A 22207-nucleotide genomic window follows, 5' to 3' on the forward strand; every position below is an offset into this window, starting at 1 on the left:
GACCCTCTCTGACACTCTCTGGCACACTCTATCACTCTCTGACACTCTCTGACACTCTATATCACTGTGAATCATTCTCAATCACTCTCAATTACTCTCTGACACTCTCTGACACTCTCTATCACTCTCAGCCTTCTCTGTATCACTCTCTGACACTCTCTGACACTCTCTGACACTCGCACACTCTCTGACACTCTCTGACACTCTTTCACACTCTCTGACACTCTCTGGCACTCTTTCACACTCTCTGACACTCTCTATCACTCTCTGACACTCTCTGACACTTTCAGACACTCTCTGCCACTCTCTATCACTCTCTGACACTCTCTGACACTCTCTTACAATCTCAGACACACTCAGACACTCTCTGACACTTTCTGACACTCTCTGTCACTCTCTGACACTCTCTGACACGTTCAGACACTCTCTGCCAATCTCTCTCACTCTCTGTCACTCTCTGACACTCTCTGACACTCTCACACTCTCTGACACTCTCACACACTCTCACACACTCTCACACAATCTCTCACACTCTCTGACACACTCAGACACTCTCTACCACACTCTATCACTCTCACACTGTCTAACAGTCTCTGATACACTCTAACTCTCTCAGACACTCTCTGACACTCTCTATCACTATCTGACACTCTCTGAAACTCTCTGATACTCTCTAATACACTCTGACACTCTCTATCTCTCTCTGACACTCTCTGACACTCTCATACACACTCAGATCCTTTCTGACACTCTCTATCACTCTCTGACACTCTCTGACACTCTCCGACACTCTCTGTCACTCTATATCACTCGCTGACACTTTCAGACACTCTCTGCCACTCTCGATCACTCTCTCTCACTCTCTGACACTCTCTATCACTCTCTGACACTCTCTGACACTTTCAGACACTCTCTGCTACTCTCTGTCACTCTCTGACACTCTCTGACACTCTCACACTCTCTCACACTCTCTGACACCCTCTGACACACTCTGTCCCTCTCTGACACTCTCTGACACTATCTGACACTATCTGACACTCTCTGACACTCTCTATCATTCTCTATCACTCTCTGACACTCTCTGACACTCTCTGACACTCTCTATCACTCTCAGACACTCTCTGACACTTTCAGACACTCTCTGACACTCTCAGACTCTCTCTGGCACACTCTATCACACTCTGACACTCTCTGACACTCGCACACTCTCTGCCACTCTCTGCCACTCTCTGACACTCTTTCAGACTCTCTGACACTCTCTGACCCTCTCTGAACCTCTCTGACACTCTCAGACACTCTCTGGCACACTCTATCTCTCTCTGACAATCTCTGACACTCTATATCACTGTGAATCATTCTCAATCACTCTCAATTACTCTCTGACACTCTCTGACACTCTCTATCACTCTCAGCCTTCTCTGTATCACTCTCTGACACTCTCTGACACTCTCTGACCATCACACACTCTCTGACACTCTCTGACACTCTTTCACACTCTCTGACACTCTCTGACACTCTTTCACACTCTCTGACACTCTCTGACACTCTCTGACCCTCTCTGACCCTCTCTGACACTCTCAGACACTCTCAGACACTCTCTGGCACACTCTATCACTCTCTGACACTCTCTATCACTCTCTATCACTCTCTGACACTCTCTGATACACTCTGGCACTCTCAGACACTCTCTGACACACTCGGACACTCTCTACCACTCTCATTCACTCTCTGACACTCTCTGATACACTCTAACACTCTCAGACACTCTCTGACACTCTCTCTCACTCTCTGAAACTCTCTGATACACTGAGACACTCTCTGTCACTCTCTATCACTCTATATCACTCCATATCACTCTCTGACACTCTCTATCACTCTCAGACACACTCTGACACTTTCAGACACTCTCTGCCACTCTCTATCCCTCTCTGACACTCTCTGACAGTCGCACACTCTCTGCCACTCTCTGACGCTCTTTCACACTCTGACACTCTCTGACCCTCTCTGACCCTCTCAGACACTCTCTGGCACACTCTATCACTCTCTGACACTCTCTATAACTGTGAATCATTCTCAATCACTCTCAATTATTCTCTGACACTCTCTGACACTCTCTATCACTCTCTATCACTCTCTGACACTCTCTATCACTCTCTGACACTCTCTGATACTCTCACACTCTCTCACACTCTCTGACACACTCTGTCCCTCTCTGACACTCTCTGACACTCTCTGACACTATCTGACACTCTCTGACACTATCACACTCTCTGACACTCTCACACTCTCTGACACTCTCTGACACTCTCTCATACTCTCTGACATTCTCTCACACTCACTGACACTCTCTGACCCTCTCTGACAATCTCTGACACTCTTTGACAAACTCTATCACTCTCTGACACTCTCTGACACACTCAGACACTCTCTCTCACTCTCTGACACTTTCAGACACTCTCTGCCAATCTCTATCACTGTGAATCATTCTCAATCACTCTCAATTACTCTCTGACACTCCCTGACACTCTCTATCACTCTCAGCCTTCTCTGTATCACTCTCTGACACTCTCTGACACTCGCACACTCTCTGACACTCTCTGACACTCTTTCACACTCTCTGACACTCTTTCACACTCTCTGACACTCTCTGACACTCTCTGACACTCTCTGACCCTCTCTGACCCTCTCTGACACTCTCAGACACTCTCTGGCACACTCTATCAATCTTTGACACTCTCTATCACTCTCTATCACTCTATGACACTCACTGATGCACTCTGGCACTCTCAGATACTCTCTGACTCTCTCTATCACTCTCTGACACTCTCTGACACTCTCTGACACTCCCTGATACACTCTGGCACTCTCAGACACTCCCAGACACTCTCTGCTACTCTCTATCACTCTCAGACACTCTCAGACACTCTCTGACACTCTTTCACACTCTCTTACACTCTCTGAACCTCTCTGATCTTCTCTGACACTCTCAGACACTCTCTGGCACACTCTATCACTCTCTGACAATCTCTGACACTCTATATCACTGTGAATCATTCTCAATCACTCTCAATTACTCTCTGACACTCTCTGACACTCTCTATCACTCTCAGCCTTCTCTGTATCACTCTCTGACACTCTCTGACACTCTCTGACCATCACACACTCTCTGACACTCTCTGACACTCTTTCACACTCTCTGACACTCTCTGACACTCTTTGACACTCTCTGGCACTTTCAGATACACTCAGACACACTCAGACACTCTCTCTCACTCTCTATCACTCTCTGACACTCTCTGATACACTGTGGCACTCTCAGACACTCTCTGACTCTCTCTATCACTCTCTGACACGCTCTGATACACTCTGACACTCTCAGACACTCTCTGACACACACAGAACATTCTCTACCACTCTCTATCACTCTCTGACACTCTCTGATACACTCTGACACTCTCAGACACTCTCTGACACTCTCTATCACTCTCTGACTCAATCTGACACTCACAGACAGTCTCAGACACTCTCTATCACTCTCTGACACTCTCTGACACTCTTTGACACTCTCTGACACTCTCTGATACTCTCTGATACTCTCTGATACACTGTGACACTCTCTGACAATCTCTATCACTCTCTGACACTATCTGACAATCTCAGACACAATCAGACACTCTCTGACACTCTCTATCACACTCTGACACTCACTGACACTTTCAGACACTCTCTGCCACTCTCTATCCCTCTCTGACACTCTCTGACACTCTCTGACGCACTCAGACACTCTCTGACACACTCAGACACTCTCTATCACTCTCTGACACTTTCATACACTCTCTGTCACTCTCGAACACTCTCGATCACTCTCTGACACTCTCTGACACTCTCTGACACTCTCTGACACTCTCAGACACTCTCAGACACTCTCTATCACTCTCTATCACTCTCAGCCTTCTCTGTATCACTCTATGACACTCTCTGACACTCTCTGACACTCGCACACTCTCTGACACTCTCTGACACTCTTTCACACTCTCTGACACTCTCTGACACTCTCAGACACTCTCAGACACTCTCTGGCACACTCTATCACTCTCTGACACTCTATATCACTCTCTATCACTCTCTGACACTCTCTGATACACTCTGGCACTCTCAGACACTCTCTGACACACTCAGACACTCTCTATCACTCTCTATCATTCTCTATCACTCTCTGACACTCTCTGACACTCGCACACTCTCTGCCACTCTCTGCCACTCTCTGACACTCTTTCACACTCTCTGACACTCTCTGACCCTCTCTGACACTCTCTGGCACACTCTATCACTCTCTGACACTCTCTGACACTCTATATCACTGTGAATCATTCTCAATCACTCTCAATTACTCTCTGACACTCTCTGACACTCTCTATCACTCTCAGCCTTCTCTGTATCACTCTCTGACACTCTCTGACACTCTCTGACACTCGCACACTCTCTGACACTCTCTGACACTCTTTCACACTCTCTGACACTCTCTGACACTCTTTCACACTCTCTGACACTCTCTATCACTCTCTGACACTCTCTGACACTTTCAGACACTCTCTGCCACTCTCTATCACTCTCTGACACTCTCTGACACTCTCTTACAATCTCAGACACACAAAGACACTCTCTGACACTTTCTGACACTCTCTGTCACTCTCTGACACTCTCTGACACTTTCAGACACTCTCTGCCAATCTCTCTCACTCTCTGTCACTCTCTGTCACTCTCTGACACTCTCTGACACTCTCACACTCTCTGACACTCTCACACACTCTCACACACTCTCACACAATCTCTCACACTCTCTGACACACTCAGACACTCTCTACCACACTCTATCACTCTCTCACACTGTCTAACAGTCTCTGATACACTCTAACTCTCTCAGACACTCTCTGACACTCTCTATCACTATCTGACAATCTCTGACACTCTCTGAAACTCTCTGATACTCTCTAATACACTCTGACACTCTCTATCTCTCTCTGACACTTTCTGACACTCTCATACACACTCAGATCCTTTCTGACACTCTCTATCACTCTCTGACACTCTCTGACACTCTCCGACACTCTCTGTCACTCTATATCACTCGCTGACACTTTCAGACACTCTCTGCCACTCTCGATCACTCTCTCTCACTCTCTGACACTCTCTATCACTCTCTGACACTCTCTGACACTTTCAGACACTCTCTGCTACTCTCTATCACTCTCTGACACTCTCTGACACTCTCACACTCTCTCACACTCTCTGACACTCTCTGACACACTCTGTCCCTCTCTGACACTCTCTGACACTCTCTGACACTCTCTATCATTCTCTATCACTCTCTGACACTCTCTGACACTCTCTGACACTCTCTATCACTCTCAGACACTCTCTGACACTTTCAGACACTCTCTGACACTCTCAGACTCTCTCTGGCACACTCTATCACACTCTGACACTCTCTGACACTCGCACACTCTCTGCCACTCTCTGCCACTCTCTGACACTCTTTCAGACTCTCTGACACTCTCTGACCCTCTCTGAACCTCTCTGACACTCTCAGACACTCTCTGGCACACTCTATCTCTCTCTGACAATCTCTGACACTCTATATCACTGTGAATCATTCTCAATCACTCTCAATTACTCTCTGACACTCTCTATCACTCTCAGCCTTCTCTGTATCAGTCTCTGACACTCTCTGACACTCTCTGACCATCGCACACTCTCTGACACTCTCTGACACTCTCTGACACTCTTTGACACTCTCTGACACTCTTTCACACTCTCTGACACTCTCTGACACTCTCAGACACTCTCAGACACTCTCAGATACTCTCTGGCACACTCTATCACTCTCTGACACTCTCTGACACTCTCTATCACTCTCTATCACTCTCTGACACTCTCTGATACACTCTGGCACTCTCAGACACTCTCTGACACTCTCTGTCACTCTCTATCACTCTCTGACACTCTCTGATACACTCTAACACTCTCAGACACTCTCTGACACTCTCTCTCACTCTCTGAAACTCTCTGACACACTGAGACACTCTCTGTCACTCTCTATCACTCTATATCACTCCATATCACTCTCTGACACTCTCTATCACTCTCTATCACTCTCTGACACGCTCTGACACTCTCTGACACTCTCTATCACTCTCAGACACACTCTGACACTTTCAGACACTCTCTGCCACTCTCTATCCCTCTCTGACACCATCTGACAGTCGCACACTCTCTGCCACTCTCTGACGCTCTTTCACACTCTGACACTCTCTGACCCTCTCTGACCCTCTCTGACCCTCTCAGACACTCTCTGGCACACTCTATCACTCTCTGACACTCTCTATAACTGTGAATCATTCTCAATCACTCTCAATTATTCTCTGACACTCTCTGACACTCTCTATCACTCTCTATCACTCTCTGACACTCTCTCACACTCTCTGACACTCTCTGACACACTCTGTCCCTCTCTGACACTCTCTGACACTCTCTGACACTATCTGACACTCTCTGACACTATCACACTCTCTGACACTCTCACACTCTCTGACACTCTCTGACACTCTCTCATACTCTCTGACATTCTCTCACACTCACTGACACTCTCTGACCCTCTCTGACAATCTCTGACACTCTTTGACAAACTCTATCACTCTCTGACACTCTCTGACACACTCAGACACTCTCTCTCACTCTCTGACACTTTCAGACACTCTCTGCCAATCTCTATCACTGTGAATCATTCTCAATCACTCTCAATTACTCTCTGACACTCTCTGACACTCTCTATCACTCTCAGCCTTCTCTGTATCACTCTCTGACACTCTCTGACACTCGCACACTCTCTGACACTCTCTGACACTCTTTCACACTCTCTGACACTCTCTGACACTCTCTGACCCTCTCTGACCCTCTCTGACACTCTCTGACACTCTCTGACCCTCTCTGACCCTCTCTGACACTCTCAGACACTCTCTGGCACACTCTATCAATCTTTGACACTCTCTATCACTCTCTATCACTCTATCACACTCACTGATGCACTCTGGCACTCTCAGATACTCTCTGACTCTCTCTATCACTCTCTGACACTCTCTGACACTCTCTGACACTCTCTGACACTCTCTGACACTCCCTGATACACTCTGGCACTCTCAGACACTCCCAGACACTCTCTGACACTCTCTATCACTCTCTGACACTCTCTGAAACTCTCTGACACTCTCTGACATTCTCAGACACACTCAGACACTCTCTGAGACTCACGCTCTCTCACGCTCTCTCACGCTCTCTCACACTCTCTGACACTCTCTATCACTCTCAGACAATCCCTGACCCTCTCAGACACTCTCTGACACTCTCTATCACTCTCTGTCACTCTCTGACACTCTCTGGCACTCTTTGACACTCTCTGACACTCTCTATCGCTCTCTGACACTCTCTAACTCTGTCTATCTCTCTCTATCACTCTCTATCACTCTGTATCACTCTCAGACATTTTCTGATACTCTCAGACACTCTCTGACACTCCGTATCACTATCACTCTGTATCTCTCTCAGTCTTTTTCTGACACTCTCAGACACTCTCAGACACTCTCTGATTCTCTCTGACTCTCTCTGTCTCTCTCTGACACTCTCTCACATTCTCTGTCACAGAGAGAGAGAGAACAGCGGGAGCAGAGCTTTGAAATGGGCGCCAAGAAGTCGGACGCCACACAGAGAGAGAGAGAACAGCGGGAGCAGAGCTTTGAAAAGCGCACCAAGAAATGGGAAGCCACAGAGAGAGAGAGAGGGAGAACAGCGGCAGCACAGATTTGAAAAGCGCGCCAATAAATCGGAAGCCACAGAGAGAGAGAGAGAGAGAGAGAGAGAACAGCGGGAGCAAAGCTTTGAAAAGCGCGCCAAGAAATCGGATGTCACAGAGAGATCGAGAGAACAGCGGGAGCTGAGCTTGGAAAAGCGCGTCAAGAAATCGGATGTCACAGAGAGAGAGAGAGAGAAAGAACAGCGGGAGCAGAGCTTTGAAATGCGCGCCAAGAAATCGGAAGCCACAGAGAGAGAGAGAGAGAGAACAGTGGGAGCTGAGCTTGGAAAAGCGCGCCAAAAAATCGGATGTCACAGAGAGAGAGAGAGAGAACAGCGGCAGCAGAGATTTGAAAAGCGCGCCAAGAAATCGGAAGCCCCAGAGAGAGAGAGAGAGAGAGAGAGAACAGCGGGAGCTGAGCTTAGAAAAGCGCGCCAAGAAATCGGATGTCACAGAAAGAGAGCGAGAGAACAGCGGCAGCAGAGATTTGAAAAGCGTGCCAAGAAATCGGAAGCCACAGAGCCAGAGAGAGAACAGCGGGAGCTGAGCTTTGAAAAGTGTGCCAAGAAATCGGAAGACATTTCTCGTGTGTAGGCGGAGCGCACGCGGGACTGCTGGGTAAGTGAGGTTACATATTTGGGCAGTTGCTTTAGTGTCCCTGCTGACTGCACCTACGGGAAGTGCACCCAACTCCAGCTCCTCGAGAACCGCGTTAGGGAACTGGAGCTGGATGAACTTCTGATCATTCGGGAGGCGGAGGGGGTTATTGACAGGAGTTATAGGGAGGTAGTCACACCTCAGGTAAAAGAAGTAGGTAGATGGGTTACCGTCAGGGGAAGAAGGAGAGGGAACCAGCAGGCAGTGCAGGGATCCCCTGTGGCCGTTTCCCTCAACAACAGGTATACCGTTTTGGATACTGTTGGGGGGGACGAGTTACCAGGGGTAAGCAATGGGGTACAGGTCTCTGGCACAGAGTCTGTCCCTGTTGCTCAGAAGGGAAGGGGGAAGAGGAGCAGAGCATTAGTCATTGGGGACTCCATAGTTAGGGGAACAGATAGGAGGTTCTGTGGGAACGAGAGAGACTCATGGTTGGTGTGTTGCCTCCCAGGTTCGTGATGTCTCGGATCGTGTTTTTGGGATCCTTAAGGGGGAGGGGGTGCAGCCCCAAGTCGTGGTCCACATAGGCACCAGCGACATAGGTAGGAAGAGAGATGGGGATTTAAGGCAGAAATTCAGGGAGCTAGGGTGGAAGCTTCGAGCGATAAAAAACAGAGTTGTTATCTCTGGGTTGTTGCCCGTGCCACGTGCTAGCGAAGCGAGGAATAGGGAGAGAGAGGAGTTGAACACGTGGCTGCAGGGATGGTGTAGGAGGGAGGGTTTTGGTTTCCTGGATAATTGGGGCTCTTTCTGGGGTAGGTGGGACCTCTACAAACAGGATGGTCTTCACCTGAACCAGAGGGGTACCAATATCCTGGGGGGCAGATTTGCTAGTACTCTTCGGGGGGGGGCTTAAAATAATTCAGCAGGTGTTTGGGAACCTAAATTGTAGTTCCAGTGTACAGGATGTTGAGAGTAGTGAGGTCAGGGATAAGGTTACAAGGACGCAAGAGGGCACTGGCAAGCAAGAACTTGGTTTAAAGTGTGTCTACTTCAAAGCCAGGAGCATCCGAAATAAGGTGGGCGAGCTTGCAGCATGGGTTGGGACCTGGGATCTCGATGTTGTGGCCATTTCAGAGACATGGGTGGAGCAGGGACAGGAATGGATGTTGCAGGTTCCGGGATTTCGATGTTTCAGTAAGAACAGAAAAGATGGTAAAAGGGGGGGGGGGGAGGGGTGGCATTGTTAATCGAGGAGAGTATTACGGCGGCAGAAAGGACGTTTGAGGACTCGTCTACTGAGGTAGTATGGGCCGAGGTTAGAAACAGGAGAGGAGAGGTCACCCTGTTGGGAGTCTTCTCTCGACCTCCGAATAGTTCCAGAGATGTAGAGGAAAGGATAGCGAAGATGATTCTCGACAGGAGCGAGAGTAACAGGGTAGTTGTTATGGGGGACTTTAACTTTCCAAATATTGACTGGAAATACTATAGTTCGAGTACTTTAGATGGGTCAGTTTTTGTCCAGTGTGTGCAGGAGGGTTTTCTGACACAGTATGTAGACTGGCCAACCAGGGGCGATGCCACATTGGATTTGGTACTGGGTAAGGAACTCGGCCAGCTGTTAGATTTAGATGTTTAGTTTAGAGATACAGCACTGAAACAGGCCCTTCGGCCCACCGAGTCTGTGCCGACCATCAACCACCCATTTTATACTAATCCTACACCAATCCCCATATTCCCACCACATCCCCACCTGTCCCTATATTTCCCTACCACCGACCTATACTAGGGGCAATTTGCAATGGCCAATTTACCTACCAACCTGCAAGTCTTTTGGCTTGTGGGAGGAAACCGGAGCACCCGGAGAAAACCCACGCAGACACAGGCAGAACTTGCAAACTCCACACAGGCAGTACCCAGAATTGAACCCGGGTCGCTGGAGCTGTGGTGCTGACCACTGCGCCACTGTGCCTTTGGTGATAGTGATCACAATTCGGTTAGGTTGACCTTAGCGATGGGTAGGGACCGGTATATACCGCAGGGCAAGAATTATAGCTGGGGGAAAGGAAATTATAATGCGATTAGGCAAGATTTAGGATGCATAGGATGGGGAAGGAAACTGCAGGGGATGGGCACCATCGAAATGTGGAGCTTATTCAAGGAGCAGCTACTGCGTGTCCTTGATAAGTATGTACCTGTCAGGCAGGGAGGAAGTTGTCGGGCGAGGGAGCCGTGGTTTACTGAAGAAGTTGAAGCGCTTGTCAAGAGGAAGAAGAAGGCTTATGTTAGGATGAGACGTGAAGGCTCAGTTAGGGCGCTTGAGAGTTACAAGCTAGCCAGGAAGGATCTAAAGGGAGAGCTAAGAAGAGAGAGGAGAGGACACGAGAAGTCATTGGCGGATAAGATCAAGGAAATCCTTAAGGCTTTCTATAGGTATATCAGGAATAAAAGAATGACTAGAGTTAGATTAGGGCCAATCAAGGATAGTAGTGGGAAGTTGTGTGTGGAATCAGAGGAGATAGGGGAAGCGTTAAATGAATATTTTTCGTCAGTATTTACAGTAGAGAAAGAAAATGTTGTCGAGGAGAATACTGAGATACAGACTACTAGGCTAGATTGGATTGAGGTTCACAAGGAGGAGCTGTTAGCAATTTTGGAAAGTGTGAAAATAGATAAGTCCCCTGGGCCAGATTTATCCCAGGATTCTCTGGGAAGCCAGGGAGGAGATTGCAAAGCCTTTGTCCTTGATCTTTATGTCGTCATTGTCGACAGGAATAGTGCCGGAAGACTGGAGGATAGCAAGTGTTGTCGCCTTGTTGAAGAAGGGGAGTAGAGACAGCCCTGGTAATTATAGACCTTTGAGCCTTACTTCGGTTGTGGGTAAAATGTTGGAAAAGGTTATAAGAGATAGGATTTATAATCATCTGGAAAAGAATAAGTTCATTAGCGATAGTCAGCACGGTTTTGTGACGGGTAGGTCGTGCCTCACAAACCTTATTGAGTTTTTTGAGAAGGTGAACAAACAGGTGGATGAGGGTAAAGCCGTGGATGTTGTGGATATGGATTTCAGTAAGGCGTTTGAATTAGAATTAGAACATTACAGCGCAGTACAGTCCCTTTGGCCCTCAATGTTGCGCCGACCTGTGAAACCATCTGACCTACACTATTCCATTTTCATCCATATGTCTATCCAATGACCACTTAAATACCCTTAAAGGTGGCGAGTCTACTACTGTTGCAGGCAGGGCGTTGGACGCCCCTACTACTCTCTGAATAATGAAACTACCTCTAACATCTGTCCGATATCTATCACCCCTCAACTTAAAGCTATGTCCCCTCGTGTTTGCCATCACCATCCGAGGAAAAAGACTCTCACTACCCACCCTATCTAACCCTCTGATTATCTTATATGTCTCTATTAAGTCACCTCTCCTCCTCCTTCTCTCCAACGAAAACAACCTCAAGTCCCTCAGCCTTTCCTCGTAAGACCTTCCCTCCATACCAGGCAACATCCTAGAAAATCTTCTCTGCACCCTTTCCAAAGCTTCCACATACATCCTATAATGCGGTGACCAGAACTGCACACAATACTCCAGGTGCGGTCTCACCAGAGTTTTGTACAGCTGCAGCATGACCTCGTGGTTCCGAAACTCGATCCCCCTACTAATAAAAGCTAACACACCATATGCCTTCTTAACAGCCCTATTAACCTGGGTAGCAACTTTCAGGGATTTATGTACCTGGACACCAAGATGTCTCTGTTCATCTACACTACCAAGAATCTTCCCATTAGCTCAGTACTCTGCATTCCTGTTACTCCTTCCAAAGTGAATCACCTCACTCTTTTCCGCATTAAATTCCATTTGCCATCTCTTAGCCCAGCTCTGCAGCCTATCTATGTCCCTTTGTACCCTACAACATCCTTCGGCACTATCCACAACTCCACCGACCTTAGTGTCATCCGCAAATTTACTAACCCACCCTTCTACACCCACATCCAGGTCATTTATAAAAATGACCAACAGCGGTGGCCCCAAAACAGATGCTTGCGGTACACCACTAGAAACAGAACTCCAGCATGAACATTTGCCATCAACCAGCACCCTCTGTCTTCTTTCAGCAAGCCAATTACTGATCCAAAGATCTAAATAGCCTTCAACCACATACTTCCGTATTTTCAGACAGTCTCTGACAAATTCTATCACTCGCTGACACTCTCAATCACTCTCTATCACTCTCAGACACTCTCAGACTCTCTCTGACACTCTCAATCACTCTCTATCACTCTCAGACACTCTCAGACTCTCTCTGACACTCTCCATCACTCTCCATCACTCTCTGACACTCTCTATCACTCTCAGACACCCTCTGTCACTCTCTGACACTCTCTGGCATTCGGTATCACTCTCTGACACTCTCTAACACACTCTGACACTCTCTAACACACTCTGACACTCACAGACACTCACAGACACTCTCAGACACTCTCTGACACTCTCTGATACTCTCTATCACTCTCTGATACTCTCTGACACTCTCAGACACTCTCTGACACTCTCTGGCACTCTCTCGCACTCTCTGACACTCTATATTACTCTCTGACACTCTCTATCTCTCTCTGACACTCTCTGAAACTCTCAATCACTCTCTGACACACTCTGACAATCTCTGACACGCTCTGTTGCTCTCGGATACACTCTGACACTCGCTGACACTCTCAGACTCTCTCTGACACACTCTATCACACGCTATCACACTCTGACACACTCTATCACACACTGATACTCGCTGACACTCTCTTACACCCTCTGACACTATCTGGCAGTCTCTGCAACTCTCCGGCACTCTATATCACTCTCTGACACCCTCTGACACTCTCTATCACTCTCTGACACTCTCGATCACTCTCTAACACTCTCTATCACTCTCTGACACTCTCTATCACTCCCTGACACTCACAGACACTCCCTGACACTATCTGTCGCACTCGGACACTCTCAGACACTTTCCTTCACTCTCTGACACTCTCAGATTCTCTCTGAAACTCTCTTTCACACTCTATCACTCTCTGGCAATCTCTGACACTCTCTGATAAACTCTGACACTCTCAGACACTCTCAGACAGTCTCAGACAATCTCTATCACTCTCGGAAACTCTCTACCACGCTGTGACTCTCTCTATCTCTCTCTATCACTCTCTGGCACTCTCTGGCACTCTCGGATACACGCTGACACACCCTGACACACCCTGACACTCACTGACTCTCTCTTTCACTCTCTGACACTCTCTGACAATCTCAGACACACTCAGACACTCTCTGACACTCTCTGACACTCTCTGACACTCTCTATCACTCTCTGACATTCTCAGACACAATCAGACACTCTCTGGCACTCTCTGGCGGTCTCTATCACTCTCTGGCACTCTCTATCACCCTCTGTCACTCTCTGACACTCTCTGACACTCTCTGACACTCTCTGAATGTTTATATCACTCTCTGACACACTATATCACTGCCTGAAACTCCCTGACACTCTCAGACTCTCCCTGACACTCTCAGACTCTCTCTGACTCTCTCTATCACTCTCTGACTCTCTCTATCACTCTCTGACACTCTCTGACACTCTCAGACACTCTCAGACACTCTCAGACACTCTCAGACACTCTCTGATGCTCTCTGATGCTCTCAGACACTCTCTCTCACTCTCTATCGCTCTCTATAACTCTCTGACACTCTCTATCACTTTCTGACACTTCCTGACACACACTGACACGTTATATCAATTACTGACATTCTCAGACACTCTCAGACTTTTACAGACACTCTCTGACAAACTTTATCACTCTCTGACACTCTCTGACACTCTCTGACACTCTCTATCACTCTCTGACACTCTCTGATACACTCTGACACTCTCAGACGCTCTCTATCACTCTCTGACACTCTCTATCACTCTCTGACACTCACTGACACACTCTGAAACGCTCAGACACTCTCAGACAGTCTCAGACACTCTCTATCACTCTCTGAAACTCTCTACCACGCTTTGACTCTCTCTATCTATCTCTATCACTCTCTGGTACTCTCTGACACTCTCAGATACACTCTGACACTCCCTGACATTCTCAGACACTCTGTTTCACTCTCTGACACTCTCTGACAATCTCAGACACAATCAGACACTCTTTGGCACAATCTATCACTCTCTGACATTCTCTGACACTTTCAGACACTCTCAGACACTCTCTACCTCTCTCTACCAATCTCTACCACTCTCTACCACTCTCTGACACTCTCTGACACTCTCTTATACACTCTGACACACCCTGACACTCTCTGACACTTTCTATCACTCTCAGACACTCTCTGACAATCTCAGACACAATCAGAAACTCTCAGATACTCTATGTTACTCTCTGACAGTCTCTGACACTTTCAGACACTCTCAGACACACTCAGACACTCTCTGGCACTCTCTGGCACTCTCTAACACTCTCTGGCACTCTCTATCACTCTGTCTCACTCTCTGACACTCTCTGACACTCTCTGAATATTTATATCACTCTCTGACACACTCTATCACTGTCTGACACTTGCTGACACTTTCTGAGTCTCCTTGACACTCTCAGACTCTCTCTGACTGTCTCTATCACTCTCTGACACTCTCTGAGCCTCTAGGACACTCTCAGACACTCTCTGACACTCTCTGAGGCTTGCAGACGCTCTCTATCACTCTCTGACACTCTGTATGACTTTCTGACACTGCCTGACACACACTGACACTCTCAGGCACTCTCTGAATGTCTCTATCACTCTCTGAAACTCTCTGACACTGGCAGACACTCTCTGACACTTTCTATCACTTTCTGACACTCTCAGACACTCTCAGACATTTTCAGACACTCTCTATCACTCTCTGGCACTCTCTATCACTCTCTGACACTCCCTATCACTCTCAGTCTCTCTCAGACACTCCCTGACACTCGCAGACACTCGCAGACACACTCTATCACACACTGACACACTCCATCACTCTCTGAAACTCACTGAAACTCTCTGACACTCTCTCACTCTCTGATACACTCTCTATCACTCTCAGACACTCTCTATCACTCTCAGTCTCTCTCAGACACTCTCTGACACTCTCAGACACTCTCTATCACTCTCTGACACACTCTATCACTCTCTGAAACTCACTGAAACTCTCTGACGCTCTCTGTCACTCTCTGTCACTCTCTGACATTCTCTACCACTCCATACCACTCTCTACAACTCTCTATCACTCTCTGACACACTCTATCACTCTCTGAAACTCACTGAAACTCTCTGACGCTCTCTGTCACTCTCTGTCACTCTCTGACATTCTCTACCACTCCATACCACTCTCTACAACTCTCTGTCACTCTCTGACACTCTCTATCACTCTCTGACACTCTCTGACACTCTCAGACACTCTCAGTCACTCTCTGACACGCTCAGACCCCCTCAGACACTGTTGATACTTTCTATCACTGTATGACACTCTCAGACACTCTCTGTCACTTTCTCTCACTCTCTGACACTGTTTGACACTCTCTGACATTCTCTGACACTCTCTGGCACTCTCTCGCACTCTCTGACACTCTATGTCACTCTCTGACACTCTCTATCTCTCTCTGACACTCTCTGAAACTCTCTATCACTCTCTGACACACTCTGACACTCTCTGACACTCTATATCACTCTCTGACACTCTCTGACACTCTCTGAGGCTTGCAGACGCTCTCTATCACTCTCTGACACTCTGTATGACTTTCTGACACTGCCTGACACACACTGACACTCTCAGGCACTCTCTGAATGTCTCTATCACTCTCTGAAACTCTCTGACACTGGCAGACACTCTCTGACACTTTCTATCACTTTCTGACACTCTCAGACACTCTCAGACATTTTCAGACACTCTCTATCACTCTCTGGCACTCTCTATCACTCTCTGACACTCCCTATCACTCTCAGTCTCTCTCAGACACTCCCTGACACTCGCAGACACTCGCAGACACACTCTATCACACACTGACACACTCCATCACTCTCTGAAACTCACTGAAACTCTCTGACACTCTCTCACTCTCTGATACACTCTCTATCACTCTCAGACACTCTCTATCACTCTCAGTCTCTCTCAGACACTCTCTGACACTCTCAGACACTCTCTATCACTCTCTGACACACTCTATCACTCTCTGAAACTCACTGAAACTCTCTGACGCTCTCTGTCACTCTCTGTCACTCTCTGACATTCTCTACCACTCCATACCACTCTCTACAACTCTCTATCACTCTCTGACACACTCTATCACTCTCTGAAACTCACTGAAACTCTCTGACGCTCTCTGTCACTCTCTGTCACTCTCTGACATTCTCTACCACTCCATACCACTCTCTACAACTCTCTGTCACTCTCTGACACTCTCTATCACTCTCTGACACTCTCTGACACTCTCAGACACTCTCAGTCACTCTCTGACACGCTCAGACCCCCTCAGACACTGTTGATACTTTCTATCACTGTATGACACTCTCAGACACTCTCTGTCACTTTCTCTCACTCTCTGACACTGTTTGACACTCTCTGACATTCTCTGACACTCTCTGGCACTCTCTCGCACTCTCTGACACTCTATGTCACTCTCTGACACTCTCTATCTCTCTCTGACACTCTCTGAAACTCTCTATCACTCTCTGACACACTCTGACACTCTCTGACACTCTATATCACTCTCTGACACTCTCTGACACTCCCTGACACTCTCTGTCGCTCTTGGATACACTCTGACACTCGCTGACACTCTCAGACTCTCTCTGACACTCTCTTTCACACGCTATCACTCTCTGACACACTCGATCACACGCTGACACTCGCTGACACTCCCTTCCACCCTCTGACACTCTCTGGCATTCTCTGGCACTCTCCGGCACTCTATATCACTCTCTGACACTCTCTGACACTCTCTGACACTCTCTCTCACTCTCTGACACTCTCTGACACTCTCGATCACTCTCCATCACTCTCTATCACTCTCTATCACTCTCTGACACACTCTGACACTCTCTGACACTCTCAGACACTCTCCATCACTCTATGACACTCTCTATCACTCTCAGACACTCTCTATCACTCTCTGACACTCTCTGTCCCTCTCGGATACTCTCAGACACTTTTCATCACTCTCTGACACTCTCAGACTCTCTCTGAAACTCTCTTTCACACTCTATCACTGTCTGACACACTCTCTCACTCTCTGACACACTCTGACGCTGTCTATCACTCTCTGACAATCTCTGACACTCTCTTTCGCTCTCTACCACTCTATGACACTCCCTATCACTCCCTCACACTCTCAGATTCTGTCTGACAATCTCTTTCACTCTCCATCACTCTCTGACACTCTCTGACACTGTCTGACACTCTCTGACACTCTGTATCACTCTCCGACACTCTCTGATACACTGTGATACTCTCAGACACTCTCTGACACTCTCTATCACTCTCCGAAACTCTCTGAAACTCTCTGATACACTCTGACACTCTCTGACACTCTGCATCACTCTCTGACATTCTCTGACACTCTCTGACACTCTCAGACACTCTCTGACACTCTCTGAGGCTTGCAGACGCTCTCTATCACTCTCTGACACTCTGTATGACTTTCTGACACTGCCTGACACACACTGACACTCTCAGGCACTCTCTGAATGTCTCTATCACTCTCTGAAACTCTCTGAGCCTCTAGGACACTCTCAGACACTCTCTGACACTCTCTGAGGCTTGCAGACGCTCTCTATCACTCTCTGACACTCTGTATGACTTTCTGACACTGCCTGACACACACTGACACTCTCAGGCACTCTCTGAATGTCTCTATCACTCTCTGAAACTCTCTGACACTGGCAGACACTCTCTGACACTTTCTATCACTTTCTGACACTCTCAGACACTCTCAGACATTTTCAGACACTCTCTATCACTCTCTGGCACTCTCTATCACTCTCTGACACTCCCTATCACTCTCAGTCTCTCTCAGACACTCCCTGACACTCGCAGACACTCGCAGACACACTCTATCACACACTGACACACTCCATCACTCTCTGAAACTCACTGAAACTCTCTGACACTCTCTCACTCTCTGATACACTCTCTATCACTCTCAGACACTCTCTATCACTCTCAGTCTCTCTCAGACACTCTCTGACACTCTCAGACACTCTCTATCACTCTCTGACACACTCTATCACTCTCTGAAACTCACTGAAACTCTCTGACGCTCTCTGTCACTCTCTGTCACTCTCTGACATTCTCTACCACTCCATACCACTCTCTACAACTCTCTATCACTCTCTGACACACTCTATCACTCTCTGAAACTCACTGAAACTCTCTGACGCTCTCTGTCACTCTCTGTCACTCTCTGACATTCTCTACCACTCCATACCACTCTCTACAACTCTCTGTCACTCTCTGACACTCTCTATCACTCTCTGACACTCTCTGACACTCTCAGACACTCTCAGTCACTCTCTGACACGCTCAGACCCCCTCAGACACTGTTGATACTTTCTATCACTGTATGACACTCTCAGACACTCTCTGTCACTTTCTCTCACTCTCTGACACTGTTTGACACTCTCTGACATTCTCTGACACTCTCTGGCACTCTCTCGCACTCTCTGACACTCTATGTCACTCTCTGACACTCTCTATCTCTCTCTGACACTCTCTGAAACTCTCTATCACTCTCTGACACACTCTGACACTCTCTGACACTCTATATCACTCTCTGACACTCTCTGACACTCCCTGACACTCTCTGTCGCTCTTGGATACACTCTGACACTCGCTGACACTCTCAGACTCTCTCTGACACTCTCTTTCACACGCTATCACTCTCTGACACACTCGATCACACGCTGACACTCGCTGACACTCCCTTCCACCCTCTGACACTCTCTGGCATTCTCTGGCACTCTCCGGCACTCTATATCACTCTCTGACACTCTCTGACACTCTCTGACACTCTCTGACACTCTCTCTCACTCTCTGACACTCTCTGACACTCTCGATCACTCTCCATCACTCTCTATCACTCTCTATCACTCTCTGACACACTCTGACACTCTCTGACACTCTCAGACACTCTCCATCACTCTATGACACTCTCTATCACTCTCAGACACTCTCTATCACTCTCTGACACTCTCTGTCCCTCTCGGATACTCTCAGACACTTTTCATCACTCTCTGACACTCTCAGACTCTCTCTGAAACTCTCTTTCACACTCTATCACTGTCTGACACACTCTCTCACTCTCTGACACACTCTGACGCTGTCTATCACTCTCTGACAATCTCTGACACTCTCTTTCGCTCTCTACCACTCTATGACACTCCCTATCACTCCCTCACACTCTCAGATTCTGTCTGACAATCTCTTTCACTCTCCATCACTCTCTGACACTCTCTGACACTGTCTGACACTCTCTGACACTCTGTATCACTCTCCGACACTCTCTGATACACTGTGATACTCTCAGACACTCTCTGACACTCTCTATCACTCTCCGAAACTCTCTGAAACTCTCTGATACACTCTGACACTCTCTGACACTCTGCATCACTCTCTGACATTCTCTGACACTCTCTGACACTCTCAGACACTCTCTTTCGCTCTCTACCACTCTATGACACTCCCTATCACTCCCTCACACTCTCAGATTCTGTCTGACAATCTCTTTCACTCTCCATCACTCTCTGACACTCTCTGACACTCTCAGACACTGTCTGACACTCTCTGACACTCTGTATCACTCTCCGACACTCTCTGATACACTGTGAAACTCTCAGACACTCTCTGACACTCTCTATCACTCTCCGAAACTCTCTGAAACTCTCTGATACACTCTGACACTCTCTGACACTCTGCATCACTCTCTGACATTCTCTGACACTCTCTGACACTCTCTGACACTCTCTATCACTCTCTGACACTCTCTGATACACTCTGACACTCTCAGACAGTCTCTGACACTTCTATCACTCTCTGACACACTCTGACACTCTCTATCACTCTCTGACAATCTCTTACACTCTCTGACACTCTCAGACGCTCTCAGACAGTCCCTGACACTCTCTGAGACTCTCTGACACTCTCACACCCTCTCTGACACACTCTGACACTCTCAGGCACTCTCAAACACTCTCTTTCACTCTCCATCACTCTCCGACACTCTCTCATACTCTCTATCACTCTCTGACAATCTCAGACACTCTCTGGGACTCTCTGACACTCTCTATCACTTTCTGACACTCTCTGACACTCTCTGACTCTCTCTGATACTCGAAGAAACTCTCAGACACTCTCAGACACTCTCTGACACACTCTGACACTCTCTGACACTCTCAGACACTCTCTTTCTCTCTCTATCACTCTTTGACACTCCCTATCACTCCCTGACACTCTCAGATTCTGTCTGACAATCTCTTTCACTCTCCATCACTCTCTGACACTCTCTGCCACTCTCTGACACCTCAGACATCTCTACCACTCTCTATCACTCTCAGATACTCTCTATCACTCTCTGACACTCTCTGATACACTCTGAAAATCTCAGACACTCTCTGACAGTCTCTATCACTCTCCGACACTCTCTGAATCTCTCTGATACACTCTGACAATCTCAGACACTCTCTGACACACTGCATCACTCTCTGACACTCTCTGACACTCTCTATCACTCTCTGACACTCTCTGACACTCTCTGATACCTCAGATATCTCTACCACTCTCTATCACTCTCTGATACTCTCAGTCACTCTCTGACACTCTCTGATACACTCTGAAACACTCAGACACTCTCTGACAGTCTCTATCACTCTCAGACACACTCTGAAACTTTCTGATACACTCTGACACTCTCAGACACTCTCTGACACACTGCATCACTCTCAGACAGTCTCTGAGACTTCTATCACTCTCTGACACACTCTGACACTCTCTATCACTCTCTGACAATCTCTGACACTCTCTGATACACTCAAACTCTCAGACACTCTCTGACACTCTCTATCACACTCTGACACTCTATGAAACTCTCTGATACACTCTGAAACTCTCAGACACTCTCTGACACTCTCTATCACACTCTGACACTCTCTGAATCTCTCTGATACACTCTGACAATCTCAGACACTCTCTGACACACTGCATCACTCTCTGACACTCTCTGACACTCTCTATCACTCTCTGACACTCTCTGACACTCTCTGATACCTCAGACATCTCTACCACTCTCTATCACTCTCTGATACTCTCAATCACTCTCTGACACTCTCTGACACTCTCTGATACACTCTGAAACACTCAGACACTCTCTGACAGTCTCTATCACTCTCAGACACACTCTGAAACTTTCTGATACACTCTGACACTCTCAGACACTCTCTGACACACTGCATCACTCTCAGACAGTCTCTGAGACTTCTATCACTCTCTGACACACTCTGACACTCTCTATCACTCTCTGACAATCTCTGACAATCTCTGACACTCTCTGATACACTCTGAAACTCTCAGACACTCTCCGACACTCTCTATCACACTCTGACACTCTCTGAAACTCTCTGATACACTCTGACACTCTCAGACACTCTCTGACACTCTGTATCACTCTCTGCCACTCTCTGACACTCTCTGTCACTCTCAGACACACTCTCACACTCT

This window comes from Heterodontus francisci, unplaced genomic scaffold (assembly GCF_036365525.1).
Source record: "Heterodontus francisci isolate sHetFra1 unplaced genomic scaffold, sHetFra1.hap1 HAP1_SCAFFOLD_101_1, whole genome shotgun sequence".
NCBI classification, from domain to species: Eukaryota; Metazoa; Chordata; class Chondrichthyes; order Heterodontiformes; family Heterodontidae; genus Heterodontus; species Heterodontus francisci.